We start from the raw sequence: 18,618 nt of genomic DNA, 5'->3' as shown, positions 1-18,618 counted from the left end.
CATTAGAAAAGAAAATGAGGCTAGAAAAAGATAATAAATTGAGCTTTAGAGACAGATGAAATAGTTAGAATATAAATATGGCAAAATTAGCATTTTTACATTTCTGAAGAGTCATCCAACTTTATTAAATGTTGTGCCACAATACAAAAAAAGACATAAAACATATGATTACAGCTAAAAATAAGTGATTTCCTAATGATTTTATATATGTATAATTACTTAAAGTAAAGGTACGAATCCTCAGCTCTCTGACACTTACTAGTTTTCTCTACAAATTCATTAAATTACAGCTACTCTGTATTTCAAGATGCAGTCACCAAATGTAAAAACTAGAGTCTTGGTGCCAAACGTATATGTAGTTTGTCAGGACTCCTTTAGGTTTAGACTGAGATATTACTGTTTAAAACAAGTATTGAAAAGTGGGCCGTGGGGTCAGTGACAGTTAACATTAAACTGCAACACATTTCAAATGCACTAAAAGTGACAAAAACAAAGTAATAACGCTAGGTGGTGTTTCAAAAATTTACTGCCTTGAAAAAACTGAATTTTGGAGTAGGATGAAACAGTAAAACCTCTAAGTCTTGACTTGAGCGAGTGGCTATAGCGGCCAGTGTCATGGACTTTGATCTGCTCATCCTCTTCCACTTTTCTTTTGCTGTGAATGAATATAGCAAAAAGGACAAAAATAACAAAGGCCCATTGGCTCATAGCAGCATGTGCTAGTTTCAGGCAACCTGTGAATTAATAATTACTGCAGACGTTTTTTTTCTTACGAGACGACTTAGCTCTATTAATGCAGGCAGTCCTTCTGGAAAGACTCTGGTTAAGTGCTTGCCTGAAGGCACAACGGTGATAAGAGTGCATTGTGGAGACACTAAAACTGAATTCTGTTGACTGGAATTAAAAGAATAACTTATCACCTTAAATCCATTTGATACTTCATTTGACCAAACATCTTAAAACACAGAAAAAGCTCTGTCTGACTGGCAGCCTGTATGACAGACTCATGCAAAAGAGTCTTGTTCTGTTTCCCATTCAAACGATAAATAGCCGTAGGGGAAGAAGGACTTTTTTGTCTATAAACACTTCCTGGGACATAAATGATCTCAGATTTCATAAGAGGTAATGTCTGACCTCACATGTTATTCTTTAATTTGAAAATCTCTTCAAACCTTCTCTTTGTTTAGTAATTACTAAGTGCTATTTCGCAGTGGCAGCCTCGCTTGGGAAATATCGGCAACAGTATTTTTCAACTCCAGCTGACACTTACAAAAGTCAAAGTAACTCTTTCAACAAAACTGTCATTGTAATACTGTAGATCCAAATTGAAAAGCTTATGTCCTGAGGAAATGCTGCTTGGCTTTTCTAAAACTATAACTCATGCATGCTATTTTCAAAATGTTTTTACAAAGCTTTATTAAGAACTGCAAATGTAATATATGCTTTGTAAATCTCATGACCTTAGTGACTAATATTGTTACCAAAAAATACATATAATATGTGTATCTATATGTATTTATTATGTATATATAAATATACACATGCAGTATATATTTCTATATTTATTTAGATGCCTATTTGTTAATTTCCACTAAATAAATGTACATATAAAAATAACAAATTTTTCTAAAAGATATGATATTGTATGTGTGTATTGTACCTATATACAGTACATAATAAATATACACAGTGCACATATTACAAGAAGAAACACTTTCTAATGTGATTATCACAAAATCCTTTTTTGTAATTATAAACTGCAGAATACTAAGATATGGAAGCTTTGATTTACCCATGCTTACGATGTTACACTAGGCTGGAAATAATTAAGTATGGGTCATTCTAATAAATTGAATCCTGGATTATCTTGTTTCATATTTCAGATTGTTCATACTCTACCCAAGGTTAATAATTAATGAAGCTTGATGTTTCACACTTTAAATTCTAAACTCCTATTTGCAGTGTTAACTGTGGTTTATATACAGGCTTGCATTATGCATCCTCAAACTGAAATAGGCTATTGCCAAGAATTATCAAATTTTCCTAAATGGACTTTGTACAGATTATAAATTAAGAATGAACGACGCTTGTCGCCACTTACATATCCCCACTTTATGCTGAGACTAGCTACTGCATAAAACAGCATGAGGGCGCTTTCTGTGACAGTCCAAAGCCTGTAATACTGTCTGTCTGATGTTGTCTGTTGTCCTAACTGTAAGATTCTAGCATGCTAGCATTGTTAATCAAAAAACGAAAACTAAATACTGCATACAACTATTCAGTTTTAAACTTAGTTTACATATTTAAATGTCTATTGCAAAGTATATATTATTTAGTATTACAACATACTAATATTTAAGTAATTTGAGAACGTATAGAAGGCTGACTATGCTGGTTTTTATTGATCTTCACGTGAGCATGTGGAGCTAAAAGAGGCTTCGGCATGTTTGATTGGCTGAACTATTTGTAAAGCATACCGCGGTACATTGTTTGGAACGATGATAACTCAGGTTGGTGCTCCAGCCCTTGCTGAAAACGCTTGTATCACTTACATGTAAAGACATCTTATCGTACTCGTGGTTAGGCGATGGTATAAGACTCCCAAATTCTGCATATTCTGCCGCCTACACAGCTCTATAACTCTGCTCGGCAGTGAAAATGCCTAGATTTTATTTGACAAATTGCAGGAGTTTTGATGGCCCCTCCTTATGTGTATTCATAAGCATATTCATGCTATTGTCATCCAGTAAGACAGAATTTAGCTGCTCTGCAACATCTCTAGAAATGTAACTCAGCAAGTAACTCTGAAGATGTGTGTGTAAGGTGTCATACTTAAAAATAAAAAATAAAAAATAAAAATAAAATAGACAGACAGTATAGTTTCTCTTTTCCAAAAACTAGTGACCCATCTGAATTCCATTAAAATAAATAGGAGGGGGCTGTTCCAACCATAAACATCTTAATTGGAATACAATCTTACATTAAGTGTGTACATACAGCCATCCCACATGCATTGTGTCAAGTTCGAGGTCAGACATAGCTCATCCAAGACGACAGATGGAATGAATAAAAAATAGGTGTATATATTTTGTATGGTGGTGTACGCTTTGGGAACAAACTAATTTTCCCTCTATTTTGCCCTCTTCTCTTCAGAATGCAAGTTTTTCTGTTGCTTATTGTGAAAACTATGTATTTATTATGCAGCTTTGTGTACATTTTTCTGACATTTAAAATGCAGGATGGTCTGCAAATACAGTCAGCTATGCTTGTCACACACACTGACAGCTGTGTAAGCTCTATAAATCCAAAATACATAAAACTTTTTTATGTTTTTTTTTTATCACACTTTTCTCCTATACAGTAATAAACTCAACTATTTTTAGATTTAGGCATTTATTGAAAAGTAAGTAATGACTCTGAACCAGTTTTTTATTATCATTTTGACGTTTTCAATGTATTTAATCAGATTTATTTGAATAAAACAAGAGTAAAACTGTAATTTCTTTTTAGTATTATCGCTACGAATTATATATATTATGTATAGAAAATATTAAAACAAATTCTACCTAAAATGGTTATTTATACTTTGCACACAAAAAATAATCAAAGCTTCGAAATAGATTGAAGCACCATATCACATGGTATATTTGAATGCTGTCTTCACAATCTTTCTGGCCTTCGAATGTTCCGTTGGCATTATTGTTCACGCATCGTTAATCTTAAACAGGTAAAATAATTGACTGGAATTAGTTACTGAAATGTTTTCCTGTGAACTGAATGCACATGTAGATTGCCAGCTGCCGCAGTAACAGCAATAAACTTAAGGAATGTCTGTAAAGTAATTTGTTTTGAGAACTGGCAAATCTGTCCGGGTCCAGCGCGTGGTTGTCTTGCATTCTTGCTGCAAAGACTGGCAAGAGAAAATGTACATTGCTTGCAGCACTTTAAGGTAAAATATCCCCAAAGAAGAAAAGGTGTTTTACTTTATTTTGTGCATAAATCTCCCTGAATCATCCAGATCAGGAGCTGTAGGATATGAGCACCCATTTACTTTCAGTGCAGCTAACCTCTTCAGGATGTTTTGTGGAAGTCATCTACTAACCCATTAAAATATGGCAACTGGTCACTTGTAGGTCATTGGAACAGCCTGTAAAGTGATGTATCTATGAAAGATGTATTTTCATAGGTTTAGCTTTTGAAAATATAGAAAGCCCAAATTCGACCCAGATAATCTCGCTTTGTCTCATCAGTTTAACTACCAAAAATTGCACAAAATATGACAAAACTTAGAGTTAAACTGTCAGAAAAAAATTCATCATGATAATGGCGGATAACTTTGATAGAAAGGCATGTAATGAATTAGGTTGAATAGCTTTCAGCTGTTAAATTTACACAAAATTTGATAATATCAATCTAGGTACACTCAATTACCAAGCTAGCGTTTAATTTTGTAAAAAAAAAAAAAAAAAAAAACTGCCTCGCTTTCAGTAGCAAATGCTGTATGAATATTTTTGCTTGATGTCACAGCTTTACTTTTTTTTTTGCTATCCCGACCACCTAGACAAACACACGCACAGCTAATAAAATATATTGGTAACCCTTTTAGAATAACACAATTTTGTTAACTGTTAACTAATAAACTATGTTTTTTTTCTCAATATATTCTTAAATTGCTGGCTATTGTAAAGTTAATAAGGTAGTTGCTAAGTTTAGTAATTGCTAGGATTAGGGATGTAGATGAGGCCATGCAGAATATGTATTTAATTTGTGCTTAATTGCACTGATAAATGGCTAATATTCTAGTAATATGCATGCTAACACGATCTAGTTAGGAGATCAAAATAAAGTGTTACTAAAATATAAGAAGTATACTGGTGTCATCATTTTTGTTTGACTACGATTAATAAAAAGACTAGAAAATGCCATTGTCGAAGTCAGGTGAGAATTTGATGTTCAAGTGAAAAAGGTGTTAATTTGCTCAAGAATAAAACGTAATTTCTACAATTCTGCTTTCTATATGTGGACTGCTGTGCTGTGTGTGTTCACGCTTAAGGTGTGTGTGTGATTTTACCTCAGAGGTGAGACTACTTGATTTGATGTTAGTTTTCCCTTAGCCAGCAAATGTGTTTAACTCTGTAGACAGCTCTCTAACACAGCCTGGACGATCATGCACCCGCCATAATCATACATCCTGTTTATTAAATAGGAAGTGTCCAACAGAACAGGCATAATTCAGATGGCGCCTGTCGGTCATGGTGGATTCAGCATGAAATAACCATAAAATAACCTTCATGGTGATAATGAGGAGTTAAGACACTGAACACTCAGCATGCAGGGGATTGATTTTTACCTTTATTTCATTATTTGTTTCTTATTTGAGGTTCCTGATCGCATTTTAAAACCGTTAAACCTCAGATAGACAAACACACAAATACACCTGCCACAAACAGACAGGTACAAATAAAATTACTTCCAATAAATGGAAAGGTCACGCTAAACACACACACACACGCTTCATACACAGAATTTCCATTTGTTTAGCTCACGCGCTCTTTCTCTTCCTCGATCCAGGTGTTGCTTTATTATTAATGAAGAGTTTAACGCCTTCAATTCTCTTTTTATTTCTCTTCCTCTTCCCTGAAATGGTAAAAGGTACTGCTTTGCTTAACACATCTGAAAAGCTCCCATAATGCTCAGCAACCCCTGTTGTGGGGTTTCTGCATTCATTGGCTTTGTAAGCTCAGCCCACCCTCTGTCACGCCTCCTTTCACACGCGTCTTTCCTCTCTACTTGAAGCGATATTGTTTTTCTAATCTTGCTATGACCAACAACATTTCTGGGTTATTTTTTCTTTTCCTGCTCAGGGAGAGGTGTGGTGCTGTTTTGAATGCAGCCCGAGTGCCATGTGCATGTTCATGCAGTGCCTGTGTTTTTGTTGTTTTAGAGGTCAGAGGAGACACACTTCTCTGTATAATGAAGAAAGAGAGGTTGCTGCTGGTCACTGCTAAACTGTAGGCGGTGCTTCTTGTGAACGACCTGCCCCTTCTCACCCTTCCTTCTGGAGCAAGCATTCAGTACACTGATCATTTCACACTCCTGCTCTGTGTGCCTTCCATCGCTCCAGCTCAATATTTCACCTGGTATTTAAAACTCTCATAAAAAATGTACTGTGTTGGTTCTATGGTACTGTGATGCATCAGGAATTCATAATAATTGAATTCAATTTAGCATGTTGTATATGGTAACATCATGTGGAAGTACTCACGCTACTAAAAACAAGAATTGAATCATGGTAGAAGTTAATTTTTGTAAAGAAATGTAACATGCAACAACGTGAAATTAATGTAACGAGAAGCTTTTTAAACTGTTTCAAAAATGTATATTCAGATCAACATTGTTCTTTTGAACTTATCATCCAATAATGAAAAAATCATCCAATAACGAAAAACAATTTTTATAAAAATTACTGCAATCTGAGGAGTGTAAAAATATTGAGAAAATTGCCTTTGCTATAATCCAGTTGAAGTCCTTAGCAATGCATTTTACAAAACCAGAAATTAAGTTTTGATATATTAACGGAAAATAAATGTATAAAATGTACTCAAAGTACTCAATCTTGCAGTTCCAAATAAATACCATGGGACATAAATGTTCAATACCACTGGCAGTCAAGTTGAGTCAAAGTCAAGTCTGCTTTATTGTCAATTCTACCACACGCACAGTGACATAGCATAATGAGAAATTGAAATTGCGTTTCTTTCCGGACCCTAGGTGTACATTACAAAGTAAAATATAAAATATAAATATATAAAAAGTACAGATAAATTAAGAAATAGACTATATATAAATAAAGTAATACAACAAATACATTATACAACTATACTAGTATAATGATTTACATTTACAACATTATGCTTCTTGTTAGTAAAGGTCAGTTTATATTGTGTGTTTTTATTGTAATCCCCTTTTTCTGTGGGTGTGCAATACTGTCAATAGTGAATGCACACACACACACACACACACACACACACAACCCGCTTTCTGCATGACACGTTTCTTTTGACTTTACATGCCTTGCATAAGAATCTAAAAACTCCTAGAGAAGCACAATGACTTTATTCATCTCTCTCTCTCTCTCTCTCTCTCTCTCTCTGTGTGTGTGTGTGTGTGTGTGTAGGTGCATTATCAGACCTGCTTTCAGTCACAGTGCTGAGATTTTATTCTCTTGATATACAGAGAGATGAATTAAATTCATCAATCCCAGTTCCTGAAGAAATGAAACTTGATTGACTTTGAGCAGGAGTTTATTTCATTTGACAGTAGTCCAATCAACAAATGTATACCTGACTATACATTTCTGCAAATGAACTCTAATGTTCAAGAACACCTACAGATCGATCTTTTGTGTTGAAATCATTCAGTATGTTAAAGAAAATCCCTTGTTTAATCTCTAAAAGCACCTTTTACCTTTCACTCTTTCACGCAAGTTACAGTCTTCACAAACACATAAAGGGTTACTCTGATCTCATAAACTATTATTTAAATGATGCTTTCACAGCCGTGACAGGGTTTAGTGTTTAAATATTCACCTCCAGCGATTGGATTTATATTCCAGTGTGGATCTAAAAAAAAAAAAATTAAAAGGCATCTCTTGACAGCAGTGGTTTTCCACTCAAGAGACCCAGAGACCAGCCTTAAATTGATGTCCAGTAACATTGTTCTGATACGCCTGAAATATTAAGCTTTCCACAGCGCTGCTGAGGGAGATGCAAGTAGTGCTGTGCAGACATCGATTGCTCTTAAAATGGTTTATCAAACTCTTAAGAGCTGAAGTCTCACGTGTCTCTCTTCCACCCGCCATTCTTCACTCACCGTTAATACACCTTTACCAGGACTGTTTTTACGACCTTTTAAATATCAAGGACTGACACTGCTTCCAGCCTGAATGCGCTTTTTAATATGCAACACATATTTTATTAGACCATGAATACAGAACGGCCAAAAGGAATAACTGTTGGTTTGAATTATGAATGAGCTGGTTGAGTATATAGGCATTTCAAATAAGGTCAAAGATGTACAGTTGAAAAACACCGTTTTGCTTAGATATAACAGCAACCTTGAGGCCTGTGTGACCTGAGAGGCCTATAACTTTTATGTTAGGACCTTACGTGCCCAACTATATATAAAGATTGTTTTTCGGTAAACATTAATTTTTAAAAAGCATAGTGCTCATAGATAGATGTGCAAATTTGATATGCTTTAGAAACTCCCATGCATAGATATGACTACATATTATGAGGCAAATTTATTTAATACTTTAAGGTGCTTTATTAATTGAAAAAGTAAGTAATAAAATAAATAAATGAAAATAATAATACTAAATTGTACTATTGTAATTATTTTCATTTATTAAATTTTTTTATTTATGGTTTCCATTATTATTTTGTTGTTATTGAGCTGTTTGCTGCATCTACTGCAACCTAAACCCTGCTGTTAGACGGGAATTTCACTCTTTAATTTGCATTCAGCACTTATTTTTGAGGCGCGGTATGCAACCTTATCTGATTTGCATAATTCCTTCCAGTGAATGGGGTGATAAACAATCCATCTATCCTTCTATCCATCCATCCATCTGTCATGCGTGAAGCCATCCATCTGATGATGGTTCTGTGTAATTCTAAATTTGGCTCCCGCAGCTAATTTTGTTATTCTAAATTAAAAGTTCCCATGCTGATATCCACAACTCAGTGAGGGGGAGGAGAGGCCTCCTGTGGATTTCTGGGACTGCATGTTTGCTTTTCGATTCAATTCTTGTCCGCCATAACGATACATGTATACTTACACAAACACGCTCTCTTCATTCTCAAGTTCATATACACAGATGGCAGTTGAAAAAAAAAAAAAAACAGACAGTGAAAATGTATTCGATTAATTAAGACGTTGAGGTGTCTGTTAGATATTTACATACTGTGCTATACTGTTTTATTGACTCTTGGTTGATCGCTAGCTTTGGAAATGTATCAGTCTAAGATCGATAGATAGATAGATAGATAGATAGATAGATAGATAGATAGATAGATAGATAGATAGATAGATAGATTAATTTCAAAGGTCTTACAACCATGACTATACATGTCTATGCTTGCAGCAGCAAAAATAACCAAAAGCCATTAACGACACTGGCCAAACAAATACATCTAGCAATCAATACGATAAAAACAACAGCTCATTTTCATGTCCACAAATGATGTTTAATGCACAGAAAAGCACATACTCTATCTTTCCCGCTTCTCTATATCTAAGACACACATGCATTAACATAAGCGCCTGATGTAACATCGGCTTAAAAACAACTTGACTTCTCACAAGCGAGGTAACAACAGCACTGTTAGTGAAGAAAACGAACTTTTGAGAGATGCACAGACTCTGAGGTTATTCACATGCTCTCTCTCTCTCTCTGTCTTACACACACACAAACTCACACTCCTGACTTAGTTATTAACTGCAATACTCTGCTATCAACAGTTTATGCCTCTGTTACTAGGTCAAAAATTATGTCTTGGAATTAACAACGGATGAGTTGAATGAGATGCGGAAGAAATAATCCTACTCACAATAGAGTGTTAACTACAAAAACCGGACAAATAACTTCAAATATAAGTATATCATCTTATTGATTTCTGAGGTGTGGCAGCTTATAATATAAGCTGAATAATTGACTTAATATTGAATTATTAGAAAATAATGCATTATTTTTCTAATAATTCAACTGCCTGTCGTCAATTATTCCTTACATAAGTAACAATTTTTGTATTTTGTTTATTTTAAATTTTGTATGTATTTTTTTCCTAATGTATTTGTTATATTGCCATTGGCTTTGTTTTAGACCTCCAGAAGGCTAGGCATGGCCCTGGATAGACGGACGGAATGGTGACCAATGACTTTTGATTGGGCCAAAGGATCTTTTGAATATACACAACAGGTTAAATGACTTATCTTTTGTACACGTAAATCCTTGAAGTCAATCTCAACCTAACAAGAGGGTTAAGTTGTATTCACGTGCACACTTGTGAGTGCGTGTCCCAGAGTGCATGACCTTTAAAACAGTAGGGACACAACGGCACTCTGCTGGGTTCAGAAATGCATACACACTGCTGATTTCACGCCTCCCTGCATCCTGCACCAGTGCCAAACCTCCAGTGTGTGTGGGGTTTGAGTGTGTAAAAGATATGTAGAAAAAAATGAATGGGACAAAACAGAGAGGTTAAGGAAGAATTATAAGTTACAGTAGACATGGAGGAATGAAGATTAAAGAAATAAGGTATAAGATGCAGACTAGGACATGTAGAGACATCGAGAGGTAGTGTAATTATTCTGTGTGTGTGTGTGTGTGTGTGTGTGTGTGTGTGTGTGTGTGTGTGTGTGTGTGTGTGTGTGTGAATAATTAACTGAGGGCCCATGGGGAAGTAGTTGAGGGGTGTTTATGTTTGGCTAACGCTGCTTTTCCCACTGCTACTGTCACACTGCCAGAGTAATTTCCACACTGCTTACCCTCTCTCGTTCCTCTCTCGCTCTCTCTCTCTGTTACTTTCTATGTCCTTCATAAACAGTGTTCTGCAGTCTACCTGCTGAGAGCGCCACATCTCCTTTATGTCTTCCACTTTGTTTTCTCTGACTTTTCCTATCAAACAGGATTTCAGAGTTCAGAGCTGATCTGCACTGTTTATTCTTCTTTCATCTGCTCATAGTTGCATCAGTCAGCATGTGAATTCTCGTTCTGTGGAAAGTAAATATATATTAAGCGCTGATTCCTGTATAGAAGAGAGAGAGAGAGTATCAAACTATTGTATCAAATGTAAGAGTGCTGTCTCGTTTCAAAGTTCTTGCTTTTTCAATCTCAAACATTCATATTTCAAATTTCATAATAACTCACCTTAAAATTATATATGTTTTTTTCTTAAGGAAAAGTCTTCTTTGGTTTAATTTAAATTGAATTTTGATATCACATGGCAACTTGGATACTACTGTAATTTTCTTTGTAACACTCTCTGTTATTGACACATTTTTTTGTGGAATAAATTCATGATTGATACATTCATGATTCATACATTCTGACTGTATGTAGAGCATTGTCTTCAGTAAATGAAAATTATTGTTTTGAATGCTGCTGTATCCGTGCCACTAGGTGTTAGAAGTCTAAGAGGACTGGCATTACACAGTCACAAAATAAAAGTAATTACTAAGTGCACAGTCAACTTTGGGTGCTTCTCAAATGGAAGGATGCATATCTAGGCTGCCATATCATCAAGCTCCATCGAAGGAAGTCTCAATTTGAGACCTCTTAGTAAGCAGTAAATCTCCAGCTTTTTGAAGGATGCATCAGGTATATCTTCTGCATCCTTCAATCACCCACTATTTTTTCAAATTCAAATTCACAAAATAATCAGCTGAAAATGAATCGCCACTGAGCTCATCAAATTTCATTATATAATGCAAGAAAACAAAATGATTTGGGCGATTATGTTTTGTTGTAAATCAAGGGGGCATAATCCTGTTCCAGGAGACCTAACTTCCTGTCTCAACTCCAACCATGGTCATTTACATAATGCAAAACTGTGTGTTCTGTAGACCGCTGGGAGATGGTTGTCATTACATGACATTGCATGATTACATAATTCATGTAATTATTAGAAAGTCAGTTAATAGGCCTATAAAGATTTTTTAACATTTTTCAAATTTAATGCGATCCATTTGATTCTTTAAAGCCACTCTGTATTAGATTTACTTCAGTGTTTAGGGTTATTATCCTGCTGCATCGCTCAGCTTCTTCTGAGTTTCTGCTTGCAGTCAGCCACCTTGAGGTTATCCTGCAGGATATCCTGATAAACTTGGGAATTCATTTTTCACTTTCACAATGGCAAGTGTTCAGAGGCAGAACTTAGCAATATTGTGCCTGTTGATTTTGTGTTACTTTTGGTGAAAAATCATAATAAATTTTGCAGAACGCCTAAAAAAAATTACAGTAGTTCACATTTTCTCTACAACTGTCTTTATCAATATAATTTTGGCCAATGAATCACACTCGAAATATAAGCATATAGGGAGGCAGCACTGCCCTACAAACTAGTCACAATACTAGGCACTATTTTCCTATAAAAACAAATTCAGCTCTCCGCAAGAAAACTACTTTAAGCCATCATTTGTCATGTCAAGGGAATCTTTAGGCCTGTGTGTGTGTCTGTTTATCATGTGCATAGTACACTGTGTGATTTTTAGGTCACAATTTTGCCTCTTAGACAGATTTCAGGAATTGCAGAAGATTTCTCTCAGCGATGGGCAAACACGGCAGCCTTGGATCACAAGTTCACTGACAGAGGATTAATTGCCTGGTGGTGTTAAACGTTTTCAGGCACAGTCTTGCAGCGTGACTGTTGCTACGATGGCCGCCTAAAAAAAAACAAGTGAGCACAGCAATTGACTGAATGTCTGTGACCTCTTTCCTCAGACATTTTTTTCCAATACATTGACAATTTGACAAAAAAACTTGTGTTAGCATTTCAGTTTTGTTGACCAAAACACCCAATCAACATTGTCAATCAAAGTCTAATATGTACGTTGTAGAGTTTGAGATTTACCTATGGGGTCACGCTGTAAAATCTCACTAGCAGTTGCAAAGGGCTGGAAAAATCTGCAGTGAGAGAGAAAGACCAAAATAGGTGTGAAGAATGACTATACAGTATTACATTTGTGGCATGAATTTGATGGTTTGCCTTTTTGGCTCTGGACCCTATTTGTAGTCAGCGCAGATGGATGCTATGCTAATTGGTGTCAGATCAATGGGCATGCGGCTCTAGAGCAGTAAAGAGCTCGACCCTCCTTCCCCACCGCTCTTCCCAGCCATGTCCACCTGCTCTGGGCCCTCCCAGCGCAGCCAGCCCCCTCCCAGCCCCGGAGCCTGACCCCGCCTAACAAGTCAGTACTATTTAGGACACAATGCGAGGCGTGAATACAGAGCACTGGAAAATTGGCCTACATGCTCTTCATGTTGGTCGTCAACAGATTGTGCTCATCTCCCTTGCTCTTTCTCTTTGTACAGTCCAGAATTTGTTCTTTGGCCCTTCCGCCTTCCATTCTTTCCTCCCAGCACTCTTTTTCATTCAGAGCTCCGCCTCCTCTGTTTTTCTCCCGTCTCTCATCGCCCTGGTCGGAATGAGGCAATCGTGGTGTGCAGTGAGGGAATGCAGCTTTGAATTATTCAGTCTTGGCATTTTGGAGCTCAGCTAGTTTTCCTAGCCAACCTGTTTTGTGTGTTTGTTATTATTTGATGGTGCCTGACGCGATGATCCATTATTCATTTCTTTGGAAGGGCACGATGGGCCGTTCATGACAACTCACCCACACAAAGACCTTCTCCTCCTCTAATTGTCCCCAATATCCAACTGCCTGCTACACATCATCACACACCAAATTATCAACCCAAATTTATTGAGTTTTGGATGAGGTTCGTACTGCATTTGACCATTTTGAGAAGAATTAATCCAGTTGAAACAAATTATGCAATTCATTTTCAGTGATGGTTGGACAAATCGCCCAATTAGTTTAATGTACTTTATATGGAGAAACAGCAGGAGCAATTTAGGTTCAATGAGAAGTGTTTGATGAGTAAAATGAAACTGGTCAGTTTTATTTTTTGGGAGCTTTTTTTCTGTGATCAGTTAGTAAAGGATACTAAATGTATGAATGCATACTGATATACATATGTTTATCAGAGACTTCTTCTGGGTCTAAGTGCAATTATACTCTCTTGTGGCTAAGTGCAATTATAAGTCATTTATCATACAAAACTGTGTTAACACATAAGCTATTTATTAGTACTTACAAAGCACATATTCTGCAAGATGTTCTAGATATTGTGTATATGCTATATTCATAAACAATATATGCTATTAATAAGCAGCCAATTACTACTATTAATAAGCAGCCAATTAGGAGTTTGAGGCAAATCAGTAGTTATTGGTTTGCCAATATAGCAATAATTGACCTTAAAATAAAGTGTGACCAAAACATAAGGATCATGTAACGTGTAATAATATTTCACAATTGCTGCATTTTGACCAAATAAATGCAACCTTGGTGAATATAAAATACCATATTGAAATAAGTAAAAACATAATAATTTTATATACATTTTTTCATTTTTGTAATTTTTGCATGGAAAGCAAGTCATTAAATAAATTGAATCAGAAATGTATGAGAATCAAATCTCAAAAGGCAGCCGTTCAATATAAAATTAATCAGTGTTCATAATTCAACTCTTCCAAAGCACGTAAGTGTATTAAAAAGTAGATATCACTTTACATTTACATTCAGCAGGAACCCAATTTTGACGTTATAGAGTCTTCGTGACACTAGCATTTCAGTCTCTAACATTTGGTTTCCTGTGTGCATTTGGGTCTGATCTAAGAAACTGGGGTTTTAGGCAAATACACTCTCTGCTAATATCCCACAGTCAACATACAGCAGTATGGCTTATTTTACTCCCTACATTCAATGAATTCAAATTATTCCTCTCAGCTTGGGTAAAACCCAGAAGTATGTTTTGTATTAATGAAACACTTTCAATTAATTGTCATTTAAGACACTTCATTTCAGGAGAGTTGCATCCTCTTTTTTATTGGGGAAATAATTTGTCATCTAATTGTTATTCATGAGGCTATATATATATATATATATATATATATATATATATATATATATATATATATAATTGCTTGATTTATGCAATTTACCCACAGACCAGCAATGACCCGCATATGCAAGCAATAACCTAAATTATTCTCTTGATAACTTTTGAGGACAATGGGTACTAAATTGATCTTCATAAGCTCCTTAAACGACACCAATTAATTTGATAGTCATAGTTAAGAGTGCAATTTACCATGAATCTCCTATTTTCAGTGACTTGCCAGTGTCTTTGAGTAAAGACACGACAGGTACAAATCTAATTAAAACCCACAATCCCTTCTGCTGTAATCTTTCGCTTTTTCACTCAATCAACAGCCTGGGGAACTGAAGGAAAAATAGATCTGTTTGGACACAAATAGACAAGTCTAATAATCAAGATTCATATTTGCTCTTTTCTGTAAGCTGGAAAATAACATTGATATTGAATTTTCTGTGTTCTTTTTTAGATGCTAATCCCTTTAAAATTGCTTGCTGTCAGAGACTGTCAGAATTTCAGAATTGTCGGCATTAGCCAATAGTTCTGTCTTGTCTGTGACATCTGTTTTAAAGTGCTCACTGGCACTTTGTGATTGATGTCGCTGACATACTCGACAGGCTAGTTTAGCTCTTTCTCCCACGAGACGTGCACAGCTAGCATGAAACGGCCATATTGTCACAGCTGTTAGCTTTAGCTTTGACAGCTTCTCACACTGACTAAAGACAGACAACAATGTTTTCCGTGCTGCACCCACCAAAAATGACATGTTGTGATTTTGTGGCCTGTATTAGTGTCCAACATTTTAATGAATTCAACTCTACCTATCCTGCAAAATTAGTTATTTTTATTAAGCTTTTCAGCACTTCTACACCTGCTAGCTTGGCGGTAAAAAGCTAACTATTAGCTTTTTCGCTAACAAAGTCATTCTATCCTCTGTGCTCGGCCAGTTGGCAGTTCTGTCACTCCTCTCACCCAGTAAACAGAGTCAGATTTGGGCAGCAGATGAGGGCTCTCTGCTGGCCAGATGGTTCTCACTTCCAGCCGTCTGAATGCTAGTCTCCGCCAGACCTAGCCATATGAACCTCCTAAATTAAATATGAGCTCTTTCTGGATACAGAGGATACTCATAACACTCTGCTGTCTGAAAGCCAATGCTCGAGTGAAAGAAAGTCTCTGGAGATGATAGCATGAGTTTATTTGCGCTCGAGTGTGTGTTAAAGCCTGGTGGACATACCTGTGTATATACACCTGTAGATAAGCCCTATCATGGCCTCAGAGCACTGCGTTGGAGGTCGGCTGCCTCCATCTGCTCAAAAGAACTTTTGGCCGCTATGCCAGAGCTAATTTACCACCACTGCTTGTATTTGTATTTATCAACACTAACATGCCAGGCTTTTGGATCATGATAACTATGTGTCTAACTGTCACACAGCATGTGTGATAGAGGTACCAGCCATAGATTTTCATTTAATTGCATGTAAGAAAGCCTTCTGACTGCTTTCCTGTGATAATTAGAACTTAAATGTAAGTAAAGTGTCGTCTACTTTTAAGATTTCTACTTTGACGTTTTTGGAAAATAAAATTTCAAAATTGGTTGAAATAATGTTACGTCATCATTCAGCAACACAATAGTTTTGTAAAATCCAACATCATGCTTACTTGTATATATTTATATATATGAAATAATAAGAAAGCACATTTGAATGTGTTTTAAATGAGTACAAAAATCTTACTGACAAATGTGTAAAACCTAGGATAGTGGCAAATACAACTATATTATATAAATACAACTAATTATTATTTGGGGTGAAAGTAATTCATCTTTTAATGTGTAATAATGCCTGACAAGATTGTTACCGAATGACATTTTAAGGGGTGTATATATATGTCATTCTAGGACTGATTGTTGTTTTTTCATGCCCCATGTGCTCTGTGTGTGCCCTACTTTCTGTCTTCAGTTAATTGTCTCATTGTGTTCAGGTGTGGTGTGTTAATGAAGTCATTTCCTTTGTCCTATATAAGTTCCTGTTTGTTCCACATCAAATCATCCAGTCCTGTCTATGTATACTTACTATCTGTCTATCTTGATTTCAGCAAATCATTTTGAGCCAATGCTGACTATATGATTAATATTATTATTATTTTTTTAAGAAACACTTTAGAAACAAGCACCACCACCAGTCCTAATTAAGTCAACATGACAAAAGTGCATTAATACTTGATAATTTGATTGCTGAATGTCTAATCATATAATGCTAAATTATATTAAATTCTTACCTGACTGCTGCTACATGTCAGTAGATAAATAGTGTAGAAGAATGTACAACATTTTATAATAATAATTTATTATATTTAGTGTCTATTTCATTTCAACATTTCAACATTTATTATTGAGGGGCATTCAAGTGTGCCATCTGAATTTTATTTTATTTTTTTCAGTGCCCAACACTGATATACATAATAATTATGCACAGTACACATACATATATTATGTAAAAATGTGTAGACTACACACACACACACACAAATAAATAAATACATATATATATATATATATATATATATATATATATATATATATATATATATATATATATAATATATAAAATGTATGGGTAGCTGACATATGAATGTGTCCTATGATGTGATATAAAAATGTAAAAACAAAAATAAACCTGTTTTACAGCTATTTTTACTGTAATATAAGAGGGTGATAAAATCATTTTTGGCTGTTTCCCATTGAAATCCCTTCTGAAACATCTGAGACATGTTAAATTAATAGGTTCTTTTTCTCAGGAGGAAAATCTGAGAAGACTTAATTTAGTTGTCTCTTCATTTAACTTACCTCTAAAGTTTCCCTCCATTTAACCTCATTGCCGTCTAGAAGAAACTGAGACTTTAAAGCAAGCTTATTTCCTAAGGGTTATTTGTGGTCTGTGCAGTCTCATGTCTGCTGGCTGTGAAGTCACAAGGTGAAGTAATACTACTTCTTTGTGCACTCTCCTGTTGGAGCAGATTGAGTCATCTGGCTCTCCCAATCTCTGCAGGCTACAGTGCCTGTGGCAAGCCCTATTCTCTATGGCACTGCGTCAGATATACTATGTGCTTGTTAGAGCCAGAGCATCTCTGAATCTGCTGTGTGTGTGTGTGTGTGTGTGTGTGTGTATGCGTGTTATACCAGTAAGCCTCTGTTCTCAGAGCTGGCACTTGAATGTACAGTGTGACATTGTCTAGTTGAAGCTGACAGATAACACAATGTCTTTCTCTCACTCCCTCTCTCACTTTCATCATTTTGTTCCAGACAGACAGCCACTTCCAGCATGTCTACAGTTGTCTTTTCTCATTCCTCTCTTCTCTTTTTTAATTGAAGCCAGTGCTGTCTGGAGTGTCAGACAATGTGTGGAGCTTCCAACGGCAGCGGGAAAACCCGGGATGTCCGTGGCATGTGCCTCCTCACACTCGGCCCACGGTGGAAATTCCTTATCCCTGCTCCGGTGTGTCTCTGTGTGTTTTTAAAGTCTTAAGTCGAGCGGCAGTGGCAAGCTCATATTTTGTAAGATGAGACCCTTTGTAGTGTTTTATTAAAAATGAAAAGCAACTGTGAGTTTGTTAAAATAGCTTTTAACAAAAAATTTACATTTCTGATTTCTGTTTTCTGTAAGTGAATCAAAAAGTAAAAATGTCCTTATTCTCATGTTATTTATATTTATAATTTAAATATTATTCTGTGAAACACAAAATTTGATATTTTGGGAAGTATCTGAGTGTTCATTTTTCTTTTGTTTTCTTGTTTGGCCATACAATGAAAACCAGTGGTGTCCAATGTTGTTTGAGCCCTGTTGACAAGAAAAACAAATTATGCATGTTTGAAATAATGTGAAGTGAATAAATAATGT

The sequence above is a fragment of the Puntigrus tetrazona genome, chromosome 1 (genome assembly GCF_018831695.1).
Source record: "Puntigrus tetrazona isolate hp1 chromosome 1, ASM1883169v1, whole genome shotgun sequence".
Classification (NCBI taxonomy): domain Eukaryota; kingdom Metazoa; phylum Chordata; class Actinopteri; order Cypriniformes; family Cyprinidae; genus Puntigrus; species Puntigrus tetrazona.
This window is presented reverse-complemented; position numbering follows the sequence as displayed.